Below are 6401 nucleotides of genomic sequence, written 5' to 3' on the forward strand. Positions count from 1 at the left end.
GGAGAAGGGTAGGGGAATGATGTTTGGTTTTGTGTGATTAGAAAGTTGGCAAGCCTAAGCATGCGTGGTAGGACCATGTAGGCATGGCATCCTCCACCCACAGTGAGGGATAACCCTTCCCAGTCCAGTGCAGGGTGAACGCACCCCATCACAGTAGGGCCTGATCTGATAGGCATATTGTAAAGTGGCCTCTGGGCATGCCTATCAGATTGGGCCCCACCGGTGACATGGGCAGGAGAATGCCTAGTTTGAGGATCCTGATGGGGCTTAGGAACGAGCTAAGCACAGGGCATCGGGACTAGGTGTCTGTGTGCATCCCAACTGGCAGAATTTTAGGTGCTTAGGAGATTTTGTTAGAGGAAGACTAGTTACCAGAGAATTTATGATGCCTATGGAGTTAAAGGCAACCGCATGAGAGTTTTGAAGATCTAAATTTTGGATTTAAATGCCTAAAATGGCAGTTTGATGCCTAAATCCCTTTGTGGATCTAGCCTATAGTTTCTCCACTGCTGCTTCTTACATGCAAAGGGAATGCAATCTAGGGTCAGATCCTCAGCTGGTATAAATTCAGAAGCTCATTAACTTCAATTGACATATGCCAATTTACATCAGCTACAGATCTAGTCCCCTCTTGGTCTCTTCCAATTATTTCTCTTTGTGTTAACCAAACCTTGCTCTAAAAACACACTGATAATATATGCTACTAAGACCAGATCCAAAAAAGTTAAAGGGAGTCTTTCTGGCTTTGGATCAGTCTTTTAGTTTATAATATAAAAATCAGGAGTAGAGGTATTGGATCATGACTATATCATCTGAAACTCATCCTTCATGCTTTCTGCAATTCAGATTTTAGGTGCTGATAAATTGGGCTCTTTTAGTGTATAAATAAGTGTTTATTTATTACCCTTTCCCTTGTATACAATATAGCAATGTAAAATGGTGCCTCTTTTAAGAAGCAATAGAAAAATACTGTTTCATTGAGAGGGGGAAGCTACAGTATTTTTTGTATACATAAGGAGTAGCTCTTGAACTACTGTGAGAAATTCTTGCAACACTAGAAAAAAATTGGAGATGTTACTGTATTTAGGAGCACACATTTGGTACTTATTTTTTAAAGTCAAATCCTGACTGGTGCCTTTTCTTTGGGTTCACTTTCACTGATTGATTTCACATACAGTAACAGGTTAAAAATGCCACTCTTTCTTCTCACTTCCTATCCATATTCTCCTTTACTGCCCTCACTTGTACACTGGAGCTCTGCTAAAACTTTTCACAGGTTTCAGAATCTCAAAAGAGGCTGTTAATTCTCAGCTAATCTTGCCTACATGTCTCTTAGGGGTTGTAGTCTCATTTATCTTCATTCTCATTGGAGATGCCTAACCAAGAACCCTCACACTCACCAATAAATCCAACCATAATTGTGTTAAAAACTGGAACTCAACTTCCACTTGGCAAAAAGTTCTAGTCCTCCCCCTTCCTCAAGCTTTTTTCCCCTTGGAAAAAATTGTGTCAAAAAGTCTCCAGAAGACATCATAAAGATGAGCAACATGTCATTTCTCCCTCAGAAACCACAGACCTCTCAAAAGGTTTGAGATGAAGTTTAAAAACTACTTACGCCTGTGATTAGAAATTAGAGATTAATAAGGATTGACATCAAAGTTTCCCAAAGAATCTGTAATTATAGCTGTACAAATGAGCAGGGAAAAATATGAAGAGGCCAAATGACTATGATGCCAGTCATATCTCTCTCTCTCTCAATCTCTCTCTCCCTCTTTATTTTTTTTTTTAAATTACATGAAATGTTTCCAATTTCATTTTCTGGAGCTAATCAAAAAAGTGCTCTGTTGGAAAGAAATCGAATGACGGCAAATATGCAGAATTTCTAATCCACCCACGTACTCTCCATTCTGATCATGTTTTTTATAGTTTTGGTCAGAAGGAGCTGTTATTAAATGTGAAAAGCCTGAAAAGCATGAATAATAGCAATTAATCACCACATATCATTAAATGAACAGGAGAGACCTCAATCTGTCCCTTATACCACACAGATGTACAACCTGAAATACATGCATGTAAAGGAAACATACCTTTTTATTTATTTATAGGTATTTCTTTGTGCTTAGTGTCCTGGCCAGGACTTTCTATAGGATTTTGATTTGATTGGACTTGTTTTTTTTCAATTGTTTGTCTTACCTGATAGTGTATTTGAGTGTGAGTACAAATGATTCTTTGTATCAGGGTGCCCCTGCTTTTTACACTTAACTGTGGTGATACCATGATATTGAGGACTGATAATAATACATATAACTTTTATCATCCTTGACTCCCATAGATCTCAAGCATATGACAAAGACTGGCAAGCTTTATTATCCTCCCCAGAGTCCTTAAGGCAGTTACATAATTGGCCCAAAGTCATACAGTAAATCAGTGGTGAGCAGGTAAGACTTAGAATGTGTATCTGGACAGCTTTGAAAATCCCAACTGTCACTTTTCTTGTTTTGTGAAGAATAATTGTTTTGATTTATTGTTGAAAATTATATACTCAGAAGAAAATGTTCTTAAGTCTCTGAATATGTGTACTAGAGCTGGTCAAAACAAATTGAAACTGATTTTTGACAGAAATTTGGGTTTTCAATTCAATGGAATTTGTTGCAAAGAGTGTCAGTTTTCCATGGATAATTTTGACTTTTTCTCACAAAATGGGAATTGAAAACTTTGCAGGGTGTTTTTTTGCTTGCTATGGTTTTGGGTTTTGAAGCCATGTTGAAATATTTCACAGGAAATGTCAAGGAAATTGAATTTTTGTTTTGTTTTCATCAAAATTTACCATGGGGGAGGGGGGAATATTCTGACCAGCTCCAGCTTAAACAATGATGTGCTACTCATATACGTGCACACTTGCTGACCCCAGGTGTACAACTATTATTACACCTTTTCCGTTTTCACTATCTTTTTTTCATTGTAAATACCTTATAAAATTAACCTTTTAAAACTTCATTAAATGTAATATTAAGATTGCATGAATCAGAAATGTCAGGAAATAAAAAGGTGAAAATGAAGCAACGGGAGCTTGTCTTCCCGTATCAATTATTTTCTACCCCCATTTTAGTTAAGTAGCATTTTTAGTGTCATAAAATAGAAGCCAAAATATATAAACAACATTGCCAACTCTAGTGATTTTATTCACAGTATTTGCTGCTTTTCTTAAAGCTTCAGATCTTTGAATCAATCCAAGAGAATATGAGCTTTCATTTATAAGAAGTTTCCAGCCTCCATGGTTTCAAAGAAAAGCTTAAAAAAGTGAACCTTAAATCCTCCAAAGGTAAACCAAAATCACTCACAATGTATAATTATGTCAAATCTCATGATTAAGGTAAGCTCATGATTTTATGGGGCCTGGTTTATGAACACTTGAGATTGATAATGCTCAGTGTGGCTGCAGAGGCCAAAGCTCATCTACTACTTTGCAAGGTGGGGGTCCAGACTGTAGAGGGAAAATCATCTTGTGGAAGGCAGCAGCTTACAGCTGGTTCTGTTTTGCAGTGTTACAAGGCACAAGTATTTAAAAATCATTAGTCATGCCCCCCAAAATTTGTGAGATTGGTTTAAAAATCATAAGATTTTAAAAATAATAAATTTGTGGTTCTTCTTATTTTCCCTCTGATGTTGGAACCTTTAAGGGTCATATTTTCAAGCTTTTTCCTACAACCATGAGGCCTAGAAACCTTTCTTTCTGTAATGAAAGCTGAGCCTTTCAGCTAATGAGAAGATTTCAGCAGCTTCAATAAAAACACCAAATATTGTGAGACTTGTAATAAAATAACCATAGTTGCCAACTCTTGCTATGTAAGGTTTTTTAAAAAGCTACGTCTTTGTTACTCTCTCTGCCTTAAGAAGAACAAAACAGGTAGCTTTTTTATGAAGACAGATGCCAGATTCATTCTGTGTGCTAACACAAGTCTGATACTTTCCATTATAATGAATTGGAGCTTTTGCTTTGATTTCAATAGGTATAGGATCAGGTACTATACGTAACAGCATATTCTCTGTAATATACATCCAGATCCAAATACATATGTATCTCCTACTTAAAGCAATCTAATGTATATACTTTTTTTCTTCTCCAGTGTTATAAATGGCAACATTTGTCTTAATTTTACTGATTTAACCCAAATAACTATTCATAACAATAAACTAATGTGTATATATGTATATTCACTGCATAATATGTATCATTTAAAACTATTATGGCCCCCTTTGAGACTTCTAAAATGTTCTTTTCAGATTTTGTTTTGCTTTCGCGCATGTTTATACCTGTTTGTAAGGGGAATTGCAGCTGCAAAATATATTCTGGAACCTCAGTCATGTTTGGGTGGAAATAAAAAGTTATTGCTGGGCAGCCAACCATTTATACTGTTACTATAGTCTACTAAAATTAATAATGTAATGGTTGATAGTTAAGAAAATATTGTTACTTTTAAGAGGTAAATTACTGCCACCAGGGAAGTAATTTATCTTCCAAACATAACTCATAGACATAGTTTTAAATATTAGGCACAAGAAAAAGCACATCAAGACTTCCACTTTTAATATATATTCTCCTCTAGGATGTTATTTTATATCTATATCTCTATATATATTAAATTCAGCTTCATGTTACAGCTACCATAATTGTTATCTTAACAGCAATGGGTGATTATTTGGCTTCTTAAGCAAACCTATCCAAACCATCTGAGATTTTTTTTCTCCCCACCCTTCTTGACTGCATCACATCTTTCTTCTTTCCTTTTAAACCCAACAGTAATATTCCCTTTTCTTCATCACTATACCCTTCACTTTTCTCCAGCTCTCTTGGCAGGGTCCGGTCCATTCCTTCTGAGTCCAATTAGCTAAACTGTAAGCTGGACATGCTGATTCCTGGGTGCCTAGTCCATTCTACCATGCTTCTTTCTTCTTCCACTGATCTCTCCTTTGCTGGTAGTGGGTGACAGGCTTTCAGCAGTTCTGGCAGCTTTTCTTGGCTTCAGATGATAATATCCTTTGTTCAGAAACATCCCCAGAATGCAGTATCATAATTATCCCAATATGTCCCATTACTACAGTGCAGTCAGAGGCACGTCAAGCCACAGCCTAATGTAAGCTAAAGTGTGTTAATAGAGGCAGTGGCAGCAGCAAGACCAGCAGAGTGTTTTCCTCTGCCAGGGGAGGAGACTGTATGAGCCACTCCATGGAAAACTCTTGTGCATTGAGGAGATGAAGAAGTGAGCCAGATAGCAACCCTCTCACAGATCCAAATTTGGTTTTCACTCAACCCTCAGTAATTCCAAATGGGAGAATGGGAAACCTTTCCACCACTGTCCACACTTAGACACACCTGAAAATGCCTGGGACAGGGAACAGGCTAGCTAGCCCTAACACCTTCCTTGAAAATCCCAACAGCTAAGAATAGCTCAGCTTGCTCAGCCTTCCCCCTCAAGATCCAGTGTGGGGCCAGATAGCCAGCTGGCTACCTCTTTTACACATAATCACCAAATATACAAAATTCAGGTGCGGTCTTATTGGCGTATGGTGGGCCAGGGTATAATCTGAAGAAAATTGATTTGAACTATCTGAATCTTTGTGGCCCCTTTGCACTAGGAAGCACGATCTCTCCACAGTTCCCCAGAAATCCCAAATCTATAAGATCCTGGTTCCTTCCTACGTGAGCAGTTATCTTCTTTTAAATCCAGGTTCTGGGGCTCTCTTGTAGAGGATGACCATCTGTTCACAGCCCTCTTTGGCACAGGGAACCTTCAGAGATTTTAAGTTTTAAGGCTTCCTCTCTCCGTGGCAAGCCTTAGGTATATGGGTGCTCCTGGTGAAGAAATTTTTTGTTGCCCCATTACACAACCCCATGACCCACAAGTAAAAATAATTGAATTACATTCTGCTAGGTTAGCATGTGTCAGGAGATGGAGACATAGTTCCATCCTCTCACTCTTCACCAGACAACAGAGCATGCTACAGAACCTCTAGGAGATGGGAAAGGCACTGCACTCTGCTTGCCTCCCAGGGAGGAGCTCTGGGAGCCATTGTGCCAGCTTGAGGCAAAATGCCTCCTGAAGCTCCCACTGAGGTGGTATGCCCATGCCCCTGCAAATCTTTCCAAGCCCATACACAAAGATGGGGCTCTGGGCTAATATCAAACTATGGCCCACAAAAACACAGAGAAAGATAAGAAAATAACCTGAATATCAGAGAAAAGACAAACAAGGACAAATGATTGGAACTAAACTTTGGTTGCTGTTAGTAAATAGTAATATATTTAGTTCTTTCTTTCTGTATGTTTCAGTGTTTCTCAAAAAGAGGTCACCACTTGTGTAGGGAAAGCCCCTGGCAGGCCAGTGTGTTTACCTGCCCCA

The sequence above is a fragment of the Gopherus evgoodei genome, chromosome 2 (assembly GCF_007399415.2).
Source record: "Gopherus evgoodei ecotype Sinaloan lineage chromosome 2, rGopEvg1_v1.p, whole genome shotgun sequence".
In the NCBI taxonomy this organism is placed as follows: Eukaryota; Metazoa; Chordata; order Testudines; family Testudinidae; genus Gopherus; species Gopherus evgoodei.